Here is a 26721-nt window from a genome sequence, read left to right as displayed (position 1 = left end):
AGAGAAACTTTGAGAAAAGGGATAATGGCACAGTCTCCATGCTACACTAAAAATAGTAGCAAGGCTTTCCTCTGTGTACACATATCCCACAAGTACTTTTACTTGTTACTTTTACTGTTACAAACATGTCAGATTTACAAGAGGTAATGAGCAGAGGTCATTTGCAAAAAACTGATACAAGCCATTATGAATAAACCAGTTAACACCAGATAGATTGATTTTCCCTTTTGAGTGGAAAATCAAAAAATTGATTCATGAAAATAAAAAATAAAAATGAGATTTCTTATCAAAACAACAACACCAGATGATATTGATATTGGATTGATATTTCCTGGATTTATGAAAATAAAAACAGAGATATCTGTTTTTGCTAATGCACTTATATGTAGAGAACATAATTTATCTTTACTGCGCAGCAGGGTGGACATTTGTTTTGGGCTAGAAAACTCAATAAACAACATATCTATGTATATACATATATACGGTATGTATGTATGTATGTATGTATGTACTTTATGTACTGTATTTAAAGAACAGAAAAGAAGAAGCAGGTTTCACTCTGTATGCTGATGTTGTGATGGCATTATCTTATCTGACTTGAAACTACAGTTGTTTCCATGGTGACAGAGTCCAGGTCAGATAGATCGGGTAGTTCCCATGATGAGCTGAAAGAGTAAACACACTGAGGACCATTGTCCTTCGTACTCCAGACAGAGGCCTTCAGCTGATGATGAAGAGCTCCAACTGACCCTGAGATCTGTTGACTCTAAACTGACCTCAGATCTGTTGACTCTAAACTGACCTCAGATGTGTTGACTCTAAACTAAGAGTATAAATTCAGTCTGTGGGGTGAGTCGCCTCCACTCTCTCCCTCACTGTCTATTGGGGATCAGATGATGAAGGCTGTTCAGTCTGCCGCTCTGTCTCTGATGATGATGGTAATGATGATGATGATGATGATGATGATGATGAGGGTCTCCGCTGGTCCTCTTCCTGCTTCATTCGACAGGTGAGCTTTAAACGCGTTGAATATGAATCTCTGGTCAGAAGATAAAAGTAGAGGATGGATGGAAAGTTTGTGGTGCAGGGAATCAATTCCCCCCAAAGATAATTTTTCAAAGAAAAAGGAAAGTAAATTCCTGCACACATTTGTCACCTCTGCATTGGTTCATTTATTTGGTTGACGTTTCGGTGACAAGGACCTTTGCCATGTCTAGATACCCAGAGGTCAGGAACCCTTACTATCCAAAGAGACATTTTCATATAATGAAGGTAACAGTTTATTTAAGTGTAAACTAGCCTAGTAGGTCTAAATGAGCATTCATTAATATGTTTGTAGCAATTTTTAATGGCCCTGTCTTTGACAGTCATTGTGGAGAGGGTTATATCATACATTTTTTACACTTTTCAAAAGGAGGGAAACAGGGGGAACAGACTTCTACGCATCACCCGGCTGTATGTGTACGTAAGCTATGATGCACATTTTAGTTGACTGAAATCTTATATAGCATAAATGGAGAATGTAGAAATCACTTTACACCTACAACATTAATACAAACAAAAAAAGAAGAAGCCATTATTCATTTCCATATAAAAAAAATGTAAAAGCCAATGCAGAGATGACAAGTGTTTTCTTTGGAAACAGAAGATAAAAGTAGAAAAGTACATGTGAAGATTTTATCTGTGTGTAGGCATGATGATCTGAACGCTGACACTCACCTGCTGAAGATCAGAGAGGAAAACTCCACCAGGTGAGTCATGACATCGTCTTTATCTCCACAACATGATGAGAAAACATTGTCATCATAAAATGTGAACATTGACAAAGGTAAAAGAAATAATAATTATGTGAAACACTCCTGGTAATTACATTATATCATGATGTCATTGATGAAAAGAGACAGAAATAGTGTGAGAAAAAATCTTGTACGATGTTAAATCATTTTAGGAAAAGTTCACAGTTATGATCTTATCTTGTGACAAACACAAGTCTAACATGACATATTTATGACTAGGTAATAAGAAAATAATTTGTTAGTTATAGAGTGTGGTCTAGCCCTATTCTATCTATAAATTGACCTGGGATAACATCTGTTATGATTTATAAAACTATAAATAGAGTTCGATTGAAATGTCTTGTAATAATATTAATGACTTAGTGACAGAAATCTCTGACTCATCGTTAACAGATAGATAATTATAATAATCTCTAAGTTCAGAATCATGTTTGTACATACAGTTACAAGAATAAATCTTAAAATCATAAGATACAAATGTATATATGTTTAATTTTGTCTTCTGTAAAACACTGCTGAAATAATCGGTTTCTTGTTTCGACAGCAGGTTCGAGTCCCGTCAACACGTCAACAACACAAGGTCACAAAAATACACAAAATACACAACACATACACAGTAATACAAAGTAATACACACACACAGACTGAGAATATGGCCCATTGTGTCACTTGATGTGCTGAACTTCATTAGAAAAATCATCAATTTATCCAAAGTGTTCTTAAGAATACTATAAGAAAACATTGCTGCAGCTTTAAGAAAGATGATGTATTTCCTCCTCAGAGACATGTCATCAAACAACACAGCGGATAACATGGCCGCCTCTACGTTCATGTACGTAGATTCTTTTTCTCACTTTTTTAATCAGCTTAGATATCTGTTCAAACGTGTCTTTGTTTGTTTTCCAGGTTTGTGTTTCCACAGGACAAAGTGTAAGACTTTTTTATTCAGCAGATATTTACTTGTACAGATCTGATTCACCTGTACAGATTTGATTAGATTTGATTTTGTTGTTTATTCCCACCCTTTAATACGATCCACAAAAGCGTTTCATAAATTAGCACCCCTAACTGTGGCAGAAAATAATCAGAGAATAGTTGTGGTTTAAAAGGGTAACTACAGTTTTTTTCAACCTGGATCCTATTTTCCTATATTTTTGTGTATAAGTGACTGATAGGAACAACAATCTTTGAAACGGGTCCAGTATTAAGCGTGAACGCTGTAACCGGCAGCCACAGACCGGCTGCAATGTAAACCCTATGGGGCAAATGTTCAGCATCAGTTTGATTCACTAAAATTGATTTTTTTGCCACTAAAAGGCTTAGATTATTATTATTCTCAGTGTCTGACAAAATTATGGAAAGGATCCCTACATAGATAGACCATTTTAAAACCTATTTGATACCTTACTGTTTAACTAGAAACGCTAGCACTAAACCCACCAGACTCCATTTAAAAAGAAATACTTTTAGCATGTGTAGAGCCATATAAATCGGTAAACTATGTGTTTATTTCAACAAAAACTAGAGTTGTGATGGTTGGAAAAGTGGAAAGACGACCCTAAACGGCTTTTCATAGTTTTATTTTGTTTCTGTTGACTTTGAATGGAGTATATTTTACAATGCTAAAATTACTGCTTACTATTTCTAGCCCTTTTTCCCTTTTCCTAAGTGGCTTTGCCACTTGTCAGGCTGCCATTGTAAATAAGAAACTGTTCTTAATGACTTGCCTTTAAAAAAATAAAGGTGAAATTAATAAAATAAATGAAACTAAAGTCTGGTTGGTTTAGCGAACACAATTTTGCAGATGTTTTTATGTTACTCTTTAACAGAAAGGTTGACCTCTCAAGAAATCCTTTCCATAATGTTGTAAAACAAGCACTTTTGTGAGCATAAATACATGCTGGACAATTGCCCTATTAACTTACATTGTAGCTTGTTTAGCCGCTGCTGACTGCAGCAATTTCGCTTAATACTGGACAAATGTTAAAGATTGTTGTTCCCATTAGTCACTTAGACACAAGGTTTTAAAAAAACTGGTAGTTACCCTTTAAACTCGTTGGTTTGGATTCAAATCTGAAGCTGCTTCAGTTCTTGTTACACGCGTGACGCAGAACCAACCCATTCTCACTCCCAACTCGTAAAATACGGATGGTTGGGCAGTGGCCCTCAGCGTCAGATACGACGCAAAAATTACGTCTGTATGGAACGCACCGGGCAGAGCACCAGCGCAACCGTGACGTTGTAAGATGACGAAGTATTAAAGTGATGGTTCGGAGTAATTTCACCCTAGGGTCCTTTGCACCATGACCTCGAGCCAAACACCCCCCCAGAAGCTTTTTTCACCTGGGTCGAACATTGGGAGAGTTAGCGTAGAGTAGCGTTATCAGCTGAATAGCTTAGCGCAGGGGCTAATGGATCCAGTGATTTATCTCGTAAATGACCCCACTAATAATGCCCAAAATGATACCAAACTTCTACACTAGTACAAATAGGTTATGCACTCATAAAACGATGGATTGGAAAGTTTGTAAGTACACCAGAAGTGTATGTAAATAACACTTGCCTGCTGGCTTCTGCTCTCTGCTGTTGTTGTTGTTGCTGCTGCCGGCAGTTAGACGAGTGCTTAGGGTTGTCTACAAATTACAACACCGAAAAGAGATGCAACAAAAATATTTATTAATTTAATGATTAAATAAGGTAATGTCTCTAAACTTACCTCAATTATAACTTGTCTCCTGCTAGTTATACTACAGCACTTACTTTAAAAAAAAAAGTGAAATTAATAAAGATTTTTGTTGCATCTCTTTTTGGTGTTGTAATTTGTAGACGGCCCTAAGCACTCTTACTGCCCGTTGCTCGCAGCAACAGAGACGAGAAGCAAACAGGCAAGTGTTATTTACATACACTTCTGGTGTACTTCCAATCCATTGTTTTATGAGTAAATAAACTATTTGTACTAGTGAACTAGTGTACTCCCAAAATGATACCAAACTTCTACGTTTGGTATCATTTCGGGCATTATTAGTGGGGTAATTTACAAGATACATCACTGGATCCATTAGCCCCTGCGCTAAGCTATTCGGCTGATAACTCTACGCTAACTCTCCCAATGTTCGACCTAGGTGAAAAAATCTTCTGGGGGGGTGTTTGGCTTGAGGTCATGGTGCAAAGGACCCTAGGGGGAAATTACTCAGAACCATCACTTTAAGAGCGACAAGGGTAGCGAGTAGTAAAAGGAAGGAAGGCCGAAATGCCGCGCAAGGAGGTTGGTTGGGGTAGTGGATGGGTCAAACAACACAGGATTTTCACCCAGGAGAACAGGGTTTGTGTCCCGCGTGTCACTGAAACGTACATTTAATAAACACCCACCATCTTTTCCTAAACCTAGCTGTCTCGTTCTTGTGATTTCAAGAGTCATGACGCTAAAAGAGACTTTTAGGGTGAATAACAAACGCCAAAGGCACATGGGCAAGCTTCCGTATTTTATGCGATGCGAGGGTGAGAATGTATTGGCAGCACGTGATGTATCTTCGTTTGTTCAAGTAAAGTAAAAAAACTTTACTTTTATTTTCAAACAGGACATGAACCCCAGTCTTCTGGGGGAAAATGCTTGTTTGACACATCCACCACTCCAACCTGCCTCCTTACACAGAAATGTGGTGCTCTTAAGCCCCTGACACACCAACCCGACGGCTGACCGTCGGCCGAAAAGGCAGTCGGACTGATCAGTCGGCTCCCCGAGGTCCAAAAGTGCCTTGGAACACACCGAAGCAACGCTGTCTTGAGCATATGTTCTGCGCATGCGTGAGACGTAATACAATAAATTAAAACCAGAAATGACAACGCGTCACGTGGGTCTGGCTTCTCCAGCCGATAGTTCAGGAAGCAGTACATTGACTTCATGTAGAAAATGTTGGAAAATGAGCATTCAGAGCCTGTTCCTCCACAGAACACATAGTGTTTACCTTACAGTTCCTAATATGGATGTATGGTATAAGGTAGTCTCGCTTTGCCAGACCCTCCTCCAAATGTGCTAAGCACCGCTGCAAAATAGGCTCGGAAGGAACTTGTTTTGGTGGAACAGGTGCATATGTGTAAGTCTAGCTAGCTCTCTGGATTTAACCTAAAGAGATCTGAGAAAAGGTTAACCATAGTCCTAAATTGACCAGAGTTTAAAATGCCAACACAAAGGAAACCAAAGCAAACAGGCAAGTGTTATTTACATACACTTCTGGTGTACTTCCAATCCATTGTTTTATGAGTAAATAAACTATTTGTACTAGTGAACTAGTGTACTCCCAAAATGATACCAAACTTCTACGTTTGGTATCATTTCGGGCATTATTAGTGGGGTAATTTACAAGATACATCACTGGATCCATTAGCCCCTGCGCTAAGCTATTCGGCTGATAACTCTACGCTAACTCTCCCAATGTTCGACCTAGGTGAAAAAATCTTCTGGGGGGGTGTTTGGCTTGAGGTCATGGTGCAAAGGACCCTAGGGGGAAATTACTCAGAACCATCACTTTAAGAGCGACAAGGGTAGCGAGTAGTAAAAGGAAGGAAGGCCGAAATGCCGCGCAAGGAGGTTGGTTGGGGTAGTGGATGGGTCAAACAACACAGGATTTTCACCCAGGAGAACAGGGTTTGTGTCCCGCGTGTCACTGAAACGTACATTTAATAAACACCCACCATCTTTTCCTAAACCTAGCTGTCTCGTTCTTGTGATTTCAAGAGTCATGACGCTAAAAGAGACTTTTAGGGTGAATAACAAACGCCAAAGGCACATGGGCAAGCTTCCGTATTTTATGCGATGCGAGGGTGAGAATGTATTGGCAGAACGTGATGTATCTTCGTTTGTTCAAGTAAAGTAAAAAAACTTTACTTTTATTTTCAAACAGGACATGAACCCCAGTCTTCTGGGGGAAAATGCTTGTTTGACACATCCACCACTCCAACCTGCCTCCTTACACAGAAATGTGGTGCTCTTAAGCCCCTGACACACCAACCCGACGGCTGACCGTCGGCCGAAAAGGCAGTCGGACTGATCAGTCGGCTCCCCGAGGTCCAAAAGTGCCTTGGAACACACCGAAGCAACGCTGTCTTGAGCATATGTTCTGCGCATGCGTGAGACGTAATACAATAAATTAAAACCAGAAATGACAACGCGTCACGTGGGTCTGGCTTCTCCAGCCGATAGTTCAAAATACGATCTCGTATTTTACAAAAGTAGAGACCCAGCAAGTCAGGTCGGCCAAAATGAAGACCGACAGCTCCTCCGATGGATGACGGCACGAAACACACCGAACAGACTCAAGTCACTGACCTCACCAGACTGTCCTACGGCCAATTATCGGGTTGGTGTGTCAGGGCCATTATACTTCATCACCTTACTTCCTGCTTTGCTCCCATCATAACTACTGTGGCCACTAGAGGGCGCTGCTGCTATAAACTCATATGCTGCTTGATCAAACGACTTATGGTAATGTTTTTCGGGGGAGGACAGTCTTTCTGATTCATCTGTACAGATGTGATTCAGATCTGATTTACATGTACAAGTAAATATCTAGGTGCTTTGTGAAACAAGGTATTCCTTTCTCTCTTTGTGTTTCAGGGATTTGACTTCGGGGTACGTATCAATTCAATACAATTTAATTCAGTTGTATTTATAGTATCAAATCATAACAAGAGTTATCTCAAGACACTTTACAGATAGAGTAGGTCTAGACCACACAATTTATAATTTACAAAGACCCAACAATCCCAGTAATTCCCCCAAGAGCAAGCATTTAGTGTGACAGTGGCAAGGAAAAACTTCCTTTTAGGGAGAAACCTCGGGTGGTGAAAAAAACTTCCTTTTTGGGAGAAACCTCGGACAGACCCAGGCTCTTGGTAGGTGGTATCTTATGGTGCCGGTTGGGAGTGTGATGAACAGTGTCAATAATAGTCACAATAAAGATAATGGAACTATGACTAGAACTAGTAGTTGTAGTAGTTCATGGTGTAGCAGGGCACTGCAGGGTGTTACAGGGTGTAGCAGGACTAAGCAGGGCATAGCAGGACGTAGCAGGGTGTAGCAGGGCATAGCAGCGCATAGCAGGACGTAGCAGGGTGTAGCAGGGCATAGCAAGACCATGGCAACAGCAGCAACCATGATTTTGGTGCCACCCTAATCCAAGGAAAACTGCTGGCCAAAAAAAAGCTATACACCCTCCCCCGCCGGTCTAGGCGAACGCTGCAACTCCTCACTCCCTAACTATAAGCTTTATCAAAGAAGAGAGTTTTAAGTTTACTCTTAATTGTGGTGACGGTGTCTGCCCCCCGAACACAGACTGGGAGCTGGTTCCACAGGAGGGGAGCCCCGGCTACTAGCTCATCGCTCAGACAGTCATGCTCAGAGACCCCCCGGTCTCGTAACTAAGATGCTTTTATTTCGCCGCTGATGGATCGTTTGTTTAAATATCACAACACATGTCCACTGGCCGTCTCACACACACACACACACACACACACACACACACACACACGTCCACAGCGCAGCAGGCAGAGGCGGAGGCGAGAGAGATACTTGTTTCTCTTCGGGAGACTTGTTAAAATTATGACAAATATGCTATATACATTAGTTCATACTTTTTTTTGTGTATTTGTTTTCTGATTTTAATGCTATAAAGACCGTTGCCGTGCTTGCATTACTCCCTTACCCCTCCTATAGTCCCTATGGCCACTTGGCCAGTGCGAATGCAAATGGAAAAAACGGTAGAGTAGTTAGTAGATCTGCTTAGAAGTGGACTTTTCCTATAACTATGTTCCTGTAACTACTTGGTCGGAAAGCGGCTTAACTCTGCATTCTGGGAGCGCAGTGCTCTAGTGGGACAATAAGGTACTATGAACCCTTCAAGATATGATGGTGCTTGACCTTTTAGAGCTTTGTAGGTCAGGAGAAGGATTTTAAATTCAATCCTGGATTTTACAGGAAGCCAATGCATAGAAGCTAATACAGGAGAAATATGATCTTTTCTTAGTTCTTGTCAGAACACGCACTGCAGCATTCTGGATCAACTGGAGAGTTAAGTGACTTATTTGAGCAACCTGATATTAAGGAATTACAGTAGTCCAGCCTGGAAGTAACAAATGCATGGACTACTTTTTCAGCATCATTTTGAGACAGAATGTGCCTAATTTTGGCAATGTTACGAAGTTGAAAAAAGGCTGTTCTTGAGGTTTGCTTTAAGTGGGTGTTGAAGGATATATCCTGATCAAAAATAACTCCTAGATTTCTGACAGTAGTGCTGAAGGCCAGTGCAATGCCATCCAGAGTAGCTATAGCTTTAGATAATGAGGTTCAGAGGTGTTTAGGGCCCAGCACAATAACTTTTTAAAATTTTGTCTGAGTTTAACATCAGAAAATTGTAGGTCATCCATGATTTTATATCTTTAATGCATGCTTGAAGTTTAACTAACTGACTGGTTGCGTCTGGTATCACTGCACGACTGTCTTTTGACCTCTGTGAAATAATGTGATTGGCTGAGGGAAACAGCAGTGTACGGAGTCACAGAACCCCCTGATGATATTATTATCACTGATATCCATTCAGAATAAACGTCCATAAATCCACTTAGAAAATCATAAGTCTGTCTCACCAATACACTGTAAAAATAATGGACGTAGCATTTGTGATGGCACCCATTGGTTTGTGGACTGCCCTTTTGAAGCCTTGAGTTTGCTGACATCTCTCTTTTTTTTTTTTAACCAGACATGACAATTTTTGGGGGAGAGGGTGGAGCCAAGGCAGTGTTGTTTATGGTTGCAATGGAGCTCCGCTAAGCTAAACGCTAAAGAGTGAAATTTTCAACCCTTTGAAGCGAGTCATCCAGCAGAGATTTACCAGTGGGTAAATTAGCATGTACGGCAGTACAGAAAATCTGCCAACTTTCCCTTAAGTTAACAGCTAACGCTAGCTATCTGTAGGGTGACCAGGACAGTCCCGATTTTCAGTTGTGTGTCCCGAGTCCCGACAAAAGCCTGTCGGGACGCTAAAATGTCCCAGTTTACACCAACCACTATGAAATTGTCCCGGTTGTCAGCGATTACATAGCCGACGTGGTCTTATTATAGCCCAATCATTAACTAAACCCATGTAGAAAGACTAATAAAGGGTCCAACATATGATTTTAAAAATGTGTATGTGTGTCAGTCAATCATAGCGGTCTGCATCTGCATAATCTGTGCAGCCAGCGTTACAATGTATATTTGTAAACATTGTTGCAATGCCTCTTCTTATCTGTCTCGTTTTAACCAGTCCCTCCAGGATTTTGCAGCCTTTTTTTGAGATTGTTGCGGCCCAAAATGCCTGATTTTGCGGGAGCTGTCCTCAATTTAGGTCATAGTGTTGTCTCATCTCCGGTTTTTCCTGCATCCACCATGTGTGTTTGTATATGTGTGCGCACGTCAGTCGTGGGGAGAACTGAGCAACAGCCCCGCCCGCTGCAGAGAGCCATCAGGATTGAAACAGCAGCAGCTTCAGCGACTCTAGAGTGAAAAAACGTTACAGTGTTCATTAAAGTGATGGTTCAGAGTAACTTCACCCTAGGGTCCTTTGCAACATGACCTCGAGCCAAACACCCCCCCAGAAGCTTTTTTCACTTGGGTCTAACATTGGGAGAGTTAGCGTATAGTAGCGTTATCAGCTGAATAGCTTCTTAGCGCAGGGGCTAATGGACCCACGTTTTTATCTGGTAAATGACCCCACTAATAATGTCCGAAATGATACCAAACGTCTACAGTAGTAAATATAGGTTATGTACTCATAAAACGATGGATTGGAAAGTTTGTAAGTACACCAGAAGTTTATGAACACTTGCCTGCTGGCTTCTGCTCTCTGCTGTTGTTGCTGCTGCCGGGAGTAAGATGAGTGCTTAGGGCTGTCTACAAATTACAACACTGAAAAGAGATGCAACAAAAATATTTTTTCTTCTGGGGGGTGTTTGGCTCGAGGTCATAGTGCAAAGGACCCTAGGGTGAAATTACTCCGAACCATCACTTTAATGTTAAAATGTATAAAGGTTGGCAGGATGGTCTGAAATGTTTTGCATGGTCTTTCGCTGAACGTTTTGTTGGTAAATGTGAGATGTAAAACAAGGAAATGAATTTGGCGACGTACGCAAATATTGATTTGAACGCAACTTGTGCATAATGATGTAAACTACCCACCGTACCTAATGCTTTAGTTGATGTGTTGTTCATGCATGAGGTCATGAATGAGAGGCTATGAATTCATGTCAATTCCTGATGATTCATAAGATATAAAGGAATGAAGTAATGCACAAATCATGAATTAAGTCATGCATGAATTCATAATTCATGTACCCTTAACCGTAAAGTGTTACCATAACTTTAGTTCAAGCCTGCATGCAATTAAAAATACCTTTTCACAAAGTTTTTCACAAGTTCAGTGCATTTTCCAAAAGAATGCTTTTTTAAATTTTATTTCTAGATATGTAGGCTACATACCAAGAAAATTCATTAATATTAACTGAGATACCTCATTATGTTGTGAGCAGTAGGCCTACGTGTGCCTTTTGGCAAAATTGTGTCTAATCTGTCTGTGTCTATGTCTGACCTGGGCTGGCACAAAGTCGTGTGCGTGCACGAGCAGTACGGTCACGCGCAAAGTGTCCCGGTTTTAGTTCCGGGAAATCTGGTGACCGAATGTTCCAATTAACTTTAATGAAGTGAAAACAAACAGTGATACGGTCAAAGTTTAAGTTGAAAACACGGACAACACCCAAAAACAAGTTCAGGTCTATTTTAATGGACACAGGCCCATGGCTGGTATTGCTAAGCCGCTGTCCTGATTGACAGGTTGGCGTGTAGCCACACCCTAAAGCATCCCCTGCTTTATACATGGATTTCTCGGCAACGTCATCACTGCTTGCGCACGCAACCAGGAGGCAGAAAGAAGACGTGTTTCGTGTAGCTAGTAGTAGTAGCATATTGTAAGTCAAAAGGCCAAGGAATTGTTGCATGGTTAATTGTACAAACATGATGATTAACATACCTAGGGGGAAGCATGCTTTTGCCAAAAACTGGCAGAGGTTATGGCTTCAAGCCATAAGAAGGGCAGATTGGGGTCATATGCAAGGAGTCAGGCTCCCATTGTATCAATCAGAAAAATTGCAGCTTGTTCAGTTGTTTAGCTAAGTGATATCTACCTGTCAGGGCTGTAGTACTCGAGTCCGGACTCGAGGCAAGTTTAGACTGCTAGCTAAAGCTACGCAGATGTTAGCACAACAGCGTTAGCCTAGCCTGCTAGATAATTATTATGACTGCCTTCGGGGTTTCTTATATCTGCGTCCACGCTGCAACGTAAGACCTGTGGCGTTAGTTGCTCCTTTTGTACCATCATTTTATTGAATGAAATATTAAGCGTCGCTCTTATGAGATGGGTGGGTTTTTGTTACGTTACGCACAAAGCTAACTGGCTATAGTTAGCCTGTACATCTGCTAGTGGACATTAGCTAACGTTGCAACGTTGAAACTCTAGCGGCAGTAGAGTTTTGGCGAGCTAACCACAACAGTGTTGTCGTCCTGTCGTCCACAATCAACCTCTTCTGCTAAAAACAGTCAACGTGCAGTGATGTTTTAAAACAGAGACACACATATCATACCTTTTCCTGGAAAACCTGGCCATTATTTTAAGGCATAAACCAACCATAGGGGTACACTCAGGGGTAACCCTGCTGCTAACATTGGCTATTACATTAGCTTAAAATGATAATTATAGTCATACATATATATCACAGTAACACGGCAAAATTAAAGACAAACAAACAGATCACGTTTTATTTTATTTATATACAAACAATAAGGAAAGCTTCAATACTTAAGGTTGTTGCAGTAGTGGCCAGTTTACCAATCTGGCTTTCTGCCTCCGGTATGCGCACGCACCCAGTAATGTTTGTAAACAGGAAACCCGTGTATAGTGAGCGAGAGCTTAAAGTCTGTAGTCTTACCAATGGTCTCCATGTTTACATATCTCACCTGTGGTCTCCATGTTTACCTGTCTCACCTGTGGTCTCCTTGTTTACTTGTCTCAACTATCGTCTCCATGTTTACATATCTCACCTGTGGTTTCCATGTTTACCTGTCTCACATGTGGTTTCACCTGTCTCACTTCAGCATGATTAAAGGTAGATGCGCCCTCTCCACCTGTCTGACCGCGAACCTCGGCGCCTCCCTGCAGGGTGGGGACGAGACAGCCGGCGGCGCCACCACCGACCCATTCGGCATCGGAAAGAAGTGACAGGAAGCAGCTGTTAACACAGTCATCCTAATCATCATCATCCATAGTTATATATATATATATATATATATATATATATATATATATATATATATAGATAACATATTTGGCTTGTGAGATCTTGAGATGGACAACAGACCCGTTCTGCCCATGAAGACTCATAGAAAAAATACTTTTCTGCTGCTTTTGGATGTTGATGCAAAAGAAATTCCAAACTAAAGCAACACTGAATAACGGTGTTTACAATATTTTACTGTTATGAACGTATTGGAATTTAATTTCACAAGAGGTAACGTTAATCCTTCTTGTGATGACCCTGTGGTTGTCCCTGTGCTATGCTGTTTTGGTGTGTGTTTAACTGTGTTGCAGGGTGCCTGTAGGCGGAGCCAAGGCCAGAGGAGATGTGGCACACCTGTATGGCCTGGGTCACATGAATTTAAGATGGCTGCAGACTCTGCTCTGGTCTCTCTCTTCACCATACACCACCCTGGGGACACTCCGGCACTTCGTTTATTTGTTATACTCTTTTTTTTTTTTTTTTTTCTTTCACACACACTTAATGTTACACTCATTTGTAGTTTGGCCAAATAAAGCCTTTAAGTACAGTATATGTTTGTGTGAGCTTACTCTTTTGTTTAAAGAAGGAGCCAACTTGTAACAATCTTTTAAGCCAACATAAAGTTGACTGTAAAGTGACTGTCCTGATACTGATTTAAGCTAATGGTAGCTTGTGTCAGTTAAAGCATTTTTTATTAAAGTAATTAATAATATATCAATAAGATGCCATTGTTATAACATGTGTTATTGAAGCGGCAGCTCTTTGGCTGAACTGCAGGTCCTCGACTGGCCACTTGAGGTGAGTCAATCTCCATCTTAAAGCTGCGTACTGCGACTAGCTACACAAGATATTTTGGTTTGAAAACCTGCATTGTTAATTTAAACGAGTATCCTGTATCATGAATATGTGCTGGCATTTGTAGCAAAGCAGTAGCCTGGTTGACACCAGACGCTTCTCAGTTGTAACTGAGAGTGGGTCTGGGCAAGCTTCATTCACAGCCCATTTCCAAAGGGGTGTCACCAATGGACGCTGCTCAAATGCCTCTGGGCATTGCATAGTCCTTCAAACAATCAGACCAACGATCTGGGTGACGTAGCAGCAACAGCGGCATAAAAGCGTTGCTGCGCTTCAGTGGTCGTCATGTTGAATGTAAACAAAAAGCTGCTTGCTGTCGCTGCGCTATCGTCATCGTGTAAAGCGCGCCTCAACGGTTGTGATTGGTGCCTCGATTTGGAAAAATTGGAAATGGGCTTGAATGGGCTCTTGGCCAGACTTACTTGCAGAGCAAATCTCAAATTTACCGGAAGTTCGTCAGGGTTTTCCCAGGCTAGCAAAGCAGGATCTTCAGCAAAAACTTATCCCAAATGTAATCCCATCCCTCCAATTATCAGCCGCAACCAATGCTGTATCTACGTAGTCTATATGTATGAGTGAAGCCCATCTATCATCTGCTCCTCTGCTCACTGCTGTGTTTGGGGGTGTTGTCAGGGAGTGATATGGGGAGACAACATGCGATTTCTTTTGATAGGAAGTGTGCATTTGACCTCTGAGGAAACTTACTACAGACAGCTAGATATTACAATAAGTACTTACTTTGCTTGGGTTCTGCTGCTTTTTCTGCTTTTTCTACCTCTGCTGTGTAGGTTTGCTGGATTTGCTGTGTTTTTTGGCAAGAATTTAGTGGTTTTACTTAAAATGACTGAAACTGCGTAGTTTCAATCTAGCTAAGTGTGAAGTTTGTTGTTGGGAGTGTAGTTTTAACGACAGACGTGCAGGTGCTTTGTTGACTGATTAGCTGCGTGGGGCCTCCACAGCTGCAGCCAACACCAATCACCTCCTTGTATTTAAAATTAGCATTTACGTGAAGACTCATCGGACGAAGACTCAGAGGACAAAGACAAAGGAGTCTACGCGGGAGTCTTCGTGGGAGGCTAAGTGGGAAGTTAAGTGGGTTTGATATGTCATATCTCTCTTACACTGCTCTTTGTCTTTATCTGGAAATGTGCTGTTTCTCCATTCCTGTCCGTGTATCCTCTCGGAGATACTACAAAGTTTAGATACTTGCATAAGTTTGCAACATTTCCGCAATCCGACATCTCTTACCTATCCCACCCGCTCCACACACACTCAACACCTTGTCGTAGGTGGCCTGTGGAACTGCCAGCCTGCAATCCCTTGACTTCCTTGCTCTCACTGTGACCTGGATTACACCGACTAACACATCCACCCCTGCTGCTCTCTCTTCTGCCTACTCTTTCACCAAACGCCAAGACCTACTGGCCTACTCATTAACCCCAAGTGAAGATGAACTTCATGCTGTTACCATAACGCATCTGGTACAACTAGTCATTGTTGTTATCTACCACCCACCAGGTCGTCTGGGAGAGTTTTTGGAGGAGCTGGATGTCCTTCTTTCAAACATCCCTGAAACTGGCCCTCTGCTGATTCTTCTGGGCGACTTCAACATCCAGACAGAGAAGTCAGCTGCCTTTCTACACCTTCTCTCTTCTTTTGCCCTCTCACTCTTGCCTTCCCCACCCACTCACAAAGCTGGCAACCACTTAGATCTCATTCACCAGAAACTGCTCTACAACCAACCTCAATCTTACTCCACTCCATACCTCAGACCATTTCTTTGTCTCTTTCTCTATCCCACTCTCCCAAGCTCACAACCATATCTCAAAAGACACTATGTCTGTCTGCCATAATATTCGTTCACTCTCATCTTCTTCTCTGGCGTCATGTACTATATCAACCCTTCGTCCATCTGACTCTTTCTTTCTTAATCTAGTGTTGACGAACTGACCGAAGAGCCGGTTAATTAACACGACTCGTGTCACTGAGCCGGGAGAATCGAGTGCCATACGTCAATGAACTGACTCACTCCTGTTTTTTTCTTTTACTTCATTCGTGCCGTTGGCATTATATATATGTCAGTGGTTGGCCGTTGTGTAGCTGGTATTCTTCTGCTACTGTGTGTGTAGTAATCTAGCTCATTAGCGCCTCCACTGGACTGGAGTGGTGGTGGTAGAATCAATTAGGAAATGAGCTACCTAGACCCTATGCCGCTCGAGTCTAATGTAACCGTGCAACAGGCCGGCCCGCTCGAGTCTAATGTAACCGTGCAACCGGCCGGCCGCTCGAGTCTTACGTAACCGTGCAACCGGCCGGCCCGCTCGAGTCTAATGTAATCACGCGGTGTCTTGGTTCTCGGCAAGTTTGAGTTATTAACCAAACCTTGTTTCTGGTGCATCTTAGAGGATTGTGTCCAAGGCAATTCACACATTATCGATGGGGAAGTACAGTACATCACATACAAATACACGTCATGTTATTTTGGTAGTTATGTTAAGTTAAATGTTAGAGAAGTGAATGTTGCTACGTGGTAGCTAGGCTAGGCTGTCACAAGGAGACCGCGCACCAGGCTACTGAACGAGACCGTAAGGACCGTAACCAAGGGTAGGGTGCTGCATGAGTCTATATTCAACGGGTGTCTAGGTTCTCAGCAAGTTTGAGTTATCAACCGATAGCAGAAGCCTTTATTTCTCGTGCATCTTAGTTGATTGTGTACATACAAATTAATAGATTACATTATTGATATCACATACAAATGCACGTCATGTTATCTTAGGAGTTATGTTAAGTTAAATGTTTGTTACGTGATAGGTAGGCTGTCACCAGGAGACTGTGCACCAGACTACTGAACAAGACCGTAACCGTGCCTAATGCATGAGTTATGTAATCAAACGGGTGTCTAGGTTCTCGGCAAGTTTGAGTTATCAACCGATAGCAGAAGCCTTTATGTCTCGTGCATTTTAGAATTGTGTTCATGGAAATTCATATGATACATTAAGGGGAAAGTATTTGGCCTATATCACATACAATTACACGTAATGTTATCTTGATAGTTATGTAAAGTTAAATGCGATCACCCCCCCATCCCTTCCATTTCTTTCCAAAACTCTTGAGCATGCCATTTATAATCAACTCTCTACCAGAACAACGTTCTTGATCCCCACCAGTGTGGCTTCAAGGCTGGCCACTCAACAGAAACTGCCCTCCTTGCTGTCACTGAGCAGCTTCACATCGCATCCTCTCTCCTCCGTCATCCTCCTTCTGGACCTTTCTGCTGCCTTTGACACAGTGAACCACCTGATCCTCATTTCGACACTCCGGGATCTGGGTGTCTCAGGCTCTGCGCTCTCTTTGCTCAAATCTTACCTGGCAGACCGAACCTACTGGGTAACTTGGAGAGGATCTACTTCAGAACCTTGCCCACTCAAAACTGGGGTTCCTCAGGGATCAGTCCTGGGTCCCCTCCTCTTCTCTCTGTACACCAACTCTCTCTCGTCATTCAGTCGCACGGCTTTTCTTATCACAGTTACGCAGATGACACCCAACTAATTATCTCCTTTCCAGAGTCTGAAACTCAAGTAGCAGCACGTATCTCGGCCTGTCTGACTGATATTTCTTCATGGATGTCCACACACCATCTAAAACTCAACCTCGAGCAAATTTGAGATTTGCTCTGCATGTCAGTCTGGCCAAGAGCCCATTAAAGGCACCAATCACAACCGTTGAGGCGGGCTTTACACAATGACAATAGCGACGGCAAGCAGCTTTTTGTTTACATTTAACATGATGGCCACTGAAGCGCAGCAACCCGTTGATGCCGCTGTTGCTGCTACGTCACCCATATTGTTGGTCTGATTAGTCTGACGCCCCTTTGGAAATGAGCTGGGAATTAACCTTCCCCAGACCCAGTCTCAGTTACAACTGAAAAAAAGGGTCTGGTGTCTCCCAGGCTAGTATAAAATGTTTTCCTAAAAGCACCAAATTGTTGAGAACAAAATCTACCTTCTTATCTTCAACAAAAACACCCAACTTCACTGTAAGAGGTGGTATCTCAATTTCCCTGGTCTGTGGCCAACTCTGCAGATCTCACCAGAAAGATTGCACTGACTCACACAGAAAAAAATACATGTTCTCAATTTCCTTTTCACAAAAAACATAGTTATTTGTATCAAAATTGAATTTGGGTAGATTTCATTTAACATTTTAAAGTTGACCTCTTTTACCTCCCGAAGAAGAGGGAGTGAGATATTATTTTCATATTATTTTCATATCACCAAATTCTTTCAACATATATTTTCTTCTTACTGGATTAGGATAATATTCCTTTCATAGAATATTTCTAATAACTTTGTTGGTATATTTATAGTCACAGAAATCCATTCCTTCGATGCAGAGCTGCCTCAGACCAGGAGAAACTTTGGAGTACCTAATGTCTTCTCTCACCATGGATTTTAGAGACATTGGTATAGCTTTAAACCATCTATCACAACGCTTTGCATTGAAGTTGATATTTCTCATAAAACTCCATGTGCTGTAACAATAATCCATTACCGTCCATAAAATGAGCAATTGCCCAGATTCCCTTGGATTTTCATTCACCAATGAACACAGATTTTCTGCTTATCACTATGTATATATTATTCCAAACTGGAGTATAATGAGGAGTAAAATTATGTTTGTAGATTAACTTCCAATAGAGAAGGACCTGCTAATGGAAAGCAGAAAGTTTGACTGGTAATGACCATAGACAGTATATATGAGAATGGACCAACAGATCCCGTTGCTCTGGACGGAGACCAGTGAAGGCTATTAGAAGCACTTTTCCGGTGAGTGCTAGCGTTACTGCGCAGCCTACAACTGAGAGAGACAACGTAAATGTGACATGAGCAACCTGTCTGAAAGTTGTAAGTCTTCTGGTAGCTGTGCCAAGAGAAATCTCAATCATTCCAAATCTTGCAGAGACGGAGAGCGTAGGTATATGTAAGGAGATAACATAGGCACAGACTAATTATTGCTAACTAAAATGATAGTTAACATTAGTAATTAAACCTAAACAGCTCATGTAAGTTGAAACTGCCTGCGAGCTTCTCCTGAACTAATTAATTCCACTACTATGTGACAGAGTCGTTAGCCTATTTTTACAAAAACGTCTGCTACGGAGCCATAACGTAAGGTACAAGGTAATGGAGCCTTTTATACATTGTCGTGTTTCTTTAGAAATAAACAATGGACAAATAGAGGCTTTAAATGCTTCAGATGTAAAGTTATTCGCTGTCAAGTGACGTCAAAATGAATGGCAGTCAGTGGAATGCTAACGGGAGGTGATCGCTTTGTAGCATCAAAATGGCGCCATAGGAGGTTCGAGTTCTGAAGCGAAGCTTACCCCCTTGGTAATGACTTGCATTCAAAATCCAACCTGAAATGAACACTGCCCCTTAACTCAATCTGTGGCAGTTTCACGGAATTGTAAAACCTTCTGTTATGGGCCCACGGAAGAATTCCGTGAAATGACCACGGATCACCAAAAATTCCGTGATAGGCCCAGGGAACAATTCCGTTAGATAAACACAGGCCCTTAAGTTAAGGAAAAGGTCATAGGTGGGCTTAAGGTTCCGTGACACGCGGGAAGAACGGGACGGTTTGGTTCAGGAAAAGGTTGTGGGTGGTCTTACGGTTCCGTGACACGCGACAAGAACGGGACGATTGGGTTTACGAAAAGTAGAAAGCGACTTTAGGAAACGTGACTTGCGGGACACGATCCCCGGTCTCCTGGGTGAAAGTCCTGTGTTTGACCCATCCGCCACCCCAACCAACCTCCTTATATGGAATTTCGGCCTTACATACTACTTGCTACTGTAGTCGCTCTTAATTCTACATCATCTTCTCATTGATTTTACATTGGCATTGTTTTCCGTGGTGGCAACACGGAATTTTCACACATTCCGTGCCACCACCATGTAATGAGCTGTTAACAGTTCGTGATCATTTCACGGAATTCTGTGAGACCAGGCTGTCAAAATCACATCGCAGAAGAAAGTCTATTCCCCCCATTTTTGAAAATATTAAATTGGGGACAATAAACCAAAAGGGCTGCCTGTTATTAATAAAAGATTTTAACCATTTTAATTTCAAGACACCATTCATAATATCAAAATCAATCGCATTTACACCTCCATCTTCATAGTTTTTAACCATGTCAATTTTCCTTATGTACTGACATTTGTTTCTCCATATGAAATTAAAATTGACCCTTGTTTATGGCTTTGATCATATTTGTAGAGATAGGTAAGGAGAAGGCTGGGTAAATAGGTCTGGATATTTTGGATAATAAGACTCTCCCAAAAATTGTGATATCTCTCTGCAGCCACCTATTTAAGATTAATTTACACTTTCATTTAGTCTTATCCTTGGAAATAACAATCCCCAAGTATTTAACTTCTGACTTGACCTTTATGTTATACAGAGGTTGTAGGGGATAATCATGTAATGTTAAAATTTCACATTTATCTAAATTCAGTTGTAAGCCTGAAGCTCTTGAAAACTGGTCGGTAATTTGTAAGGCTAAGGGAATTTGATTTTCATTTTTTAGAAATAAAGTTGTGTCGTCAGCCAATTGACCATTATGAATAAAAGTGGAGAGCTGCTGCAACCCTGACGAATTCCCTTCTTCATCTCAAATCGGGGACAGGTGCCATGCCCTAGAGCTACAGAACTATTGATTCCATTATATAGCATCCCAATTATATTCATACATTTCTCCCCAAATCCAAAATGATGCAAAGTTTTCAAGATAAAGGGATGTTCAACAGAATCAAACACTTTATAAATATCTAAGAATAAAATAAACCCACTATCATGAATAATATCGCTGTACTCAAATAAATCTAAAACAAGTCTTATGTTGTTGTGAATTGACCTTCCTTTCAAAAAACCTGATTGTCTCACCAATTATGGTTGACATACCTTCCTTTAGCAACAACTCCAGAGAGTAACTTGTAATCAGTATTCAACAATGTAATTGGTCTCAAATTATCTCAAATTCTCTTGTCTTTACCAGATTTAGGAATTAAAGTAATTAGACCTTGTTTCATAGATGACATCAGTTCTTTCTTCTCTATACATTCCATTACCACTTTAAATAGTACATTTCTGACATTGTTCCAAAGGAATTGATAGAAATTTGTTGTGAGCCTGTCCATCCCTGGAGATTCATTCAATTTCATCTTGAGAATAACTGAATCCAACTCCTCAATTCTCAGATCTGACTTGCAAATATCTTTTTAAGGGATCATCAATGCATAGGATAACATTCTTGATTTGATCAAACAAATAATCAGCCTCTAAACCAGAATAATTTGAGGAGTACAATTTGGAGTAAAATGAGAACACTTTATCTATACTTCTAAAATCTTTGCTTTTCACCCCATTTATCATTAAACTAGTAATTGAGTTTCGCTGTGGTCTATTTTTTTCCAAACTACTAAACTATGAGGAATTTTTTTGCCTGCCCTTTTCCCTATTTAATTCCTTTCAAAAATTTACTGTGAATTCTCTAATCTTAAATTTAGTAAATTCCCACCTACCAATATAACCTTCAATTGAATCATCCTTTTCATTATCTCTTATAATTTCCCTAACCTTAATGCAATATTCCTCATTTTGTAACATCTTAGAATTACACTTCCAATATCCTTTGTTTCTGGTTACCCTCAATATGGGTTCTAAAATTAGATCTATGAAACAGTGATCAGATAGTGGCACTTTAGAAATTTGAGTTTGTTTATCATATGTCAGAAAGTGATTGCTTACCAACCAGTAATCAATCCTAGATTTACTTTCTCCATTAGGCTTAAACCATAAAAAGGTTTTAACCCTCGGATTAAGGATTCTCCATGCATCAATCAAATTGTTGACTGTTATAAAACTTTCCATGATGTCATTATGCTTTGCTTTCCTTAGTCTAGGAGGCATTCTATCATCCCATTCATCTGGAGCCATTCCAGTCACCTTCTGCTAAGATCGGAATCGAATTCGGTAGGGTACAGTACTCGGCTCGATGAGTCAATATTTCTCCAGGGAAGTTGTTGAAACATATCGCCACACCTCCAGATCGGTTAGAATCACGACTAAATAAGATTTTGTCTCCCTATTGATTAGTCCAAAAAGCTGAATCAGCTTCAGAAGAATGAGTCTCTTGTAAAAACAAACAATGAGACTTTTGCCCTTTACTTCATTTAACAATGTCTTTCAAGCCCCTGACATTCAAAGAACCAAAACAAATTTTCTCATTTACCATGAACACCAGAAATAAGAAAACAAAAAACTGCTAGTTTAACAAATGTTAACTTAACCGACTCAGAACAAGACAAAACTTAGGCTTTGGGGAAAGTTACATCCCTCCAAAGGTTTCCACTTTATAACCATAAACAGACAGTGTTCCCTCAACTTCACCTGTCGTCTCCAATCTGCCATCCGTCGATGTATCCATGTGGACCGCGAAAAAAAGCTAGTTTCCCGGACCGCCTTGGTTGTTCAATTAGAGGCCACAACCTCTGTCTTTCTTCCCAATCCTCTTGTGGCAAAACTTCAGCCTCACCCATCACCCATGATGATATGCCTGATCTTGACAATGTCCACTGCTTCTTCCAGCTTTGACCCCATATATGGAGCAATCATAACCAGGATTTGGGTGACCTGCGTATGGATATCTTCGTCTTTTCTCTTTTCCAAACCTTTTATCCGGAGGCACCACCTCATCCTGTACCTTTCTTGTTCTTTTTCTCTCCCCTTAAGCTCATTATTCTTTTTACAAAGATGGTCGTTTTGTATCTCCAGATCTTCTACTTTCTTTTTACATTTTGTCAGTACCTCCATGTTGAACTGGACAGTCTTTGCTAAGCTAGCAATCATGGTGCTGCTTCGTTTTGTTTGCTCACTTAAGTCGGCTAGCTGCACATCCACTCTGTTCCAGGGCCAGTATCGCCTCCAAAATAGTCTTATTAGAAACTTCATCACTCTCACTGACTTCAGTTGACTTGGCCTTCTTTTCCATGGGTTGCTTGGTAGGTGTTGGTGGTGCAGAATCATTACCAGAGCGGTCCCTTTATTTAGCAGAGATACATCCATAGCATAGTCATTCTCCCCTTCACGCACGTTTTAAATTTTTTCGACAATAGGCGAGGATTTCTTTTCTTTGGGAGCTATTTTAAGTGTTGCAGGTTTAATGACACGTTTTAGATTCATTTTCACACTTCAAACAACTTCTAACTACTTGTGAAGAGCTTGGAAAATTGCGACTGCTGAACTAGGCATCTTGCCGGCCCCCCCGGCACCAATTTTTTTGTAGCGGAAACTCTGCCTAGGCTCGTTCGAGATGAGCCAGGTCTGTGCAGAATCGATCACCAGCAATCGCTGCCCAATGCATGCCGGTTAGATTTGTGTCCAACTTGATACTGATTTGCTCGGTACATGTGGGCAACGATAACCTCACCAGATCAAGGCGGCCGCAGTTCTGAGACGCAGGCAGCGCAGTTGCTTTTCAACGACTGCAAGACCCAGGCGGACCCAGGGCATGCTGAGAAACGCTGGCCTCTCAACTGATCTAACAGCTGATTGGTTCAGAATCGACTCAACATGATGACGTTTTATATAAACTTTTTATTGATTTTGAATTGGAGGGATTTTAACTGCTATTTGTCTGATTTAAAGGCTTACTCTGTACAGAACACATGTTGTGTGGCTGATAGTGACGTTTAGAAGTCAGAGAGACTAAATCCGTTCAGATTGAGGCTCATCTAAGTGTGTTGTTAATTAAAATCCGCAACAGATCGCATGTAGAGCATTTTGAGAGCTACTCTGTCATAATAAAAACAACTGGAGACTGTGCACAAGCCGATATATGGGTCTGATAACATTTTATTAAATCGGAATCGGACCACAGTGTTTCTGTGACTTCCTGTACAGCCTGAAGGCTGCTGGAATCGGCTGGAAACTGTCCAACTTGACAGCGGATTTTTGTCACCGCCCCCTGTTGCTGTTGCCTGCTCTTGTCCACTTTACAGGCGAGGCGCAGTTCATCTCGAACGAGCCTATTGGTATACCACCTGGAGCAAACTGGTCCTTCTTTAAGCAAATTTTCAAATATTATCTTACGTTAACTATAGCCCAGGGCCTTATCATTTGTATAGGAGACTTAAGTGCCCCACGCTGGGCTCTGCTCGGTGGCCCAGTTCTCAAGGCAGCTCACTTTGCAGAAAAAATGATAAGATTCAGACTCAGGTATAATTAATGTGTTGAGAGAACTTCACCCGTTAATTAAATAATTTGGCTTTTTTCATCTCCCCACTCTGCCTAGTCTCAAAGAAATTACTTTTTAATGTTCTACAAGGATGTGCGTGTGGTAAAATCATGCAGTTTAGGAATAATGGACCTAATTTTGAAAAGGAGGATTTCGTCATGGAGGCTGAACTCTTCTATACCAGAAGGGAAATAGAAATTATCAGGAAGAAAACAATAATGGTGAGGTTGCTCCCCCCTTCTTTCTGGGCCGCAAGGGGAAAGAATTGCTGAAACAGCTGCATTGGACAAAAAACACAGGAAATTATTAATTTAGAAGTAAAATTGAAACGACTACAAAGGGTACAAGAAACAACTTTGGACCCAAATCTTGCCAAAGAAATGCAACAGATAAATACTCAAATACATATCTAACAAGGAGACTGTACTGTTTTTGGAACAGAAACATTATGAGGTAGGAAATAAATTAACAAAATGATTGGCCTATAGACTATAAAAACTGTAAAGACTGTTCAAATTACACACCTGTGAGTCTCTTAAACCAGGATTATAAGATTTTTGTATCAATACTAGCTAAAAGACTGGAGCAAATTTTGCCCGGAATTATACACTTAGACCAAACAGGCTTCATAAAACATTGCCAAACTCAAAACATCAGAAGTATTTTACATGTGATTCTACAGGTAAACCAGGAGCAAACGGAGGCAGCCATAGTGGTTTTGGATGCAGAAGAAGCTTTCAAATCAGTAAACTGGTCATTTATATATGAAACTCTGCATACGTTTTAGTTTCACAAGACAAATAAAGCCCTTTATATCACACTAATAGCAAGAACAAAAATAAATGGCTCGGGCATCTGGTAAGGATGCCCCCTGTGCGCCTCCCTAGGGAGGTGTTCCAGGCACGTCCAGCTGGGAGGAGGCGTCTGGGAAGACCCAGGACTAGGTGGAGGGATTATATCTCCAACCTGGCTTGGGAACGCCTCGGGGTCTCCCAGTCGGAGCTGGTTAATGTTGCTCGGGAAAGGGAAGTTTGGGGTCCCCTGCTGGAGCTGCTCCCCCCGCGACCCGATACCGGATAAGCGGACGAAGATGGATGGATGGAAAAATAAATGGCTCAGGGTCCTTTGAGTTGAAAGGAGGATGTCGTCGGAGATGTCCCATCAGTCCCCTCCTGTTCGCGCTCTTCATAGAGCCTCTGAGTTGACTGATCAGGCAAACTTATAAAATATATTGAGTATCACTGGCAGGAGAACACAAAATTCCATCACACGCAGACAACGTTTTGGTTTATTTGGCACCACCAGCTTCCTGTCTTCCTGCTTTATTGCAAACACTTTTAGAGTTTGGATTAGCATCAGGGTACAGATTGAACTCTCATAAATCCAAGCTGCTAACATTTAAATATACTGTACAACCAGTCAACAATTCAGATTTTACAATTATTCCATTAGGGAGGTAGACAGTTTAAAATATCTAGGTGTGCAGATACCAAAGGACCTAAAAAGGCTAACATTAGAAAAGACCTGGTTAGGTGGAGTCTGTTATCTTTCCTGGGATTGAGCAACATATAGAAATAGTTAAAATGAGCATTCTACCAAAGCTGCTGTATATTTATTCCAAACACTACCAGTGTATATCGCAGATATGACATTTGTAGAAAGTTGATTTCGAGATCCCTGTTGCAGGGAAAGAAACCGTTAGAGACAAGACCCTCCAAGTGCCTGGGGATACAGGGGGTCTGACACTCCATTGCCTAAAAAGTTATTGAATGCCAGCACTCAGTTAAGCACCCACTACAGGCTATTATTGGAGACAGCGATTTTGAACATAACCTAGGGGAAACACATAGCTAGATCTTGCATCAAAACCTGGCTTAACCCTTGTGTTGTCTTCCCGTCAACCTTTTTTGATGCCTTTTTTTTTTCACAGTTTGTTTTTGCTTTTTCCAACGTTTTAAATTGTAAAACTTTTCTTCTACACATTTTCAGCACTTATTTCTACGTCCCATATTTTCGGATATAAAACAAAAATTGAAAACGGGTCAAGTCCTTTGGGCCTAAGGAGCTCTATTCACTGATTCGCTGGGTAGTGAGACACTGATCCTGCTGGAGAGGCTGTGGGACAGAGAGAGCAAATCACTATCATGAATTTTAGGAATGCTCTACTGTAAGACAATTAGAGATAGCATTGAAAAAGTTTAAAAAAAATCAAGGTTGACTTTTGTTTCCAGGTTTAGTGCCTGGGTAGGTACTACAACAGCTTTTTGGTTTTTCTAAAGCATGCATGTTTAGAACAATGCTAGTAAATAAAAAAATGGTTAAAATGGTTAAATAAAGGACAACCGACATTAGCAGACTGGTTTAATGTGAAATATAGGCATATTTGATAAATGTTCAAAGGATGGATTGAGT

At 41.1% G+C, this 26721-nt stretch overlaps 1 pseudogene; it reads left to right on the top strand.

Annotated features, from left to right (window-relative positions):
* Positions 1-893: 893 nt before the first annotated feature.
* LOC114559675 (uncharacterized) lies at positions 894-17677 on the top strand (annotated as a pseudogene).
* Positions 17678-26721: the final 9044 nt, after the last annotated feature.

The sequence above is a fragment of the Perca flavescens genome, chromosome 8, assembly GCF_004354835.1.
Source record: "Perca flavescens isolate YP-PL-M2 chromosome 8, PFLA_1.0, whole genome shotgun sequence".
Lineage (NCBI taxonomy): Eukaryota > Metazoa > Chordata > Actinopteri > Perciformes > Percidae > Perca > Perca flavescens.
This window is presented reverse-complemented; position numbering and strand designations above follow the sequence as displayed.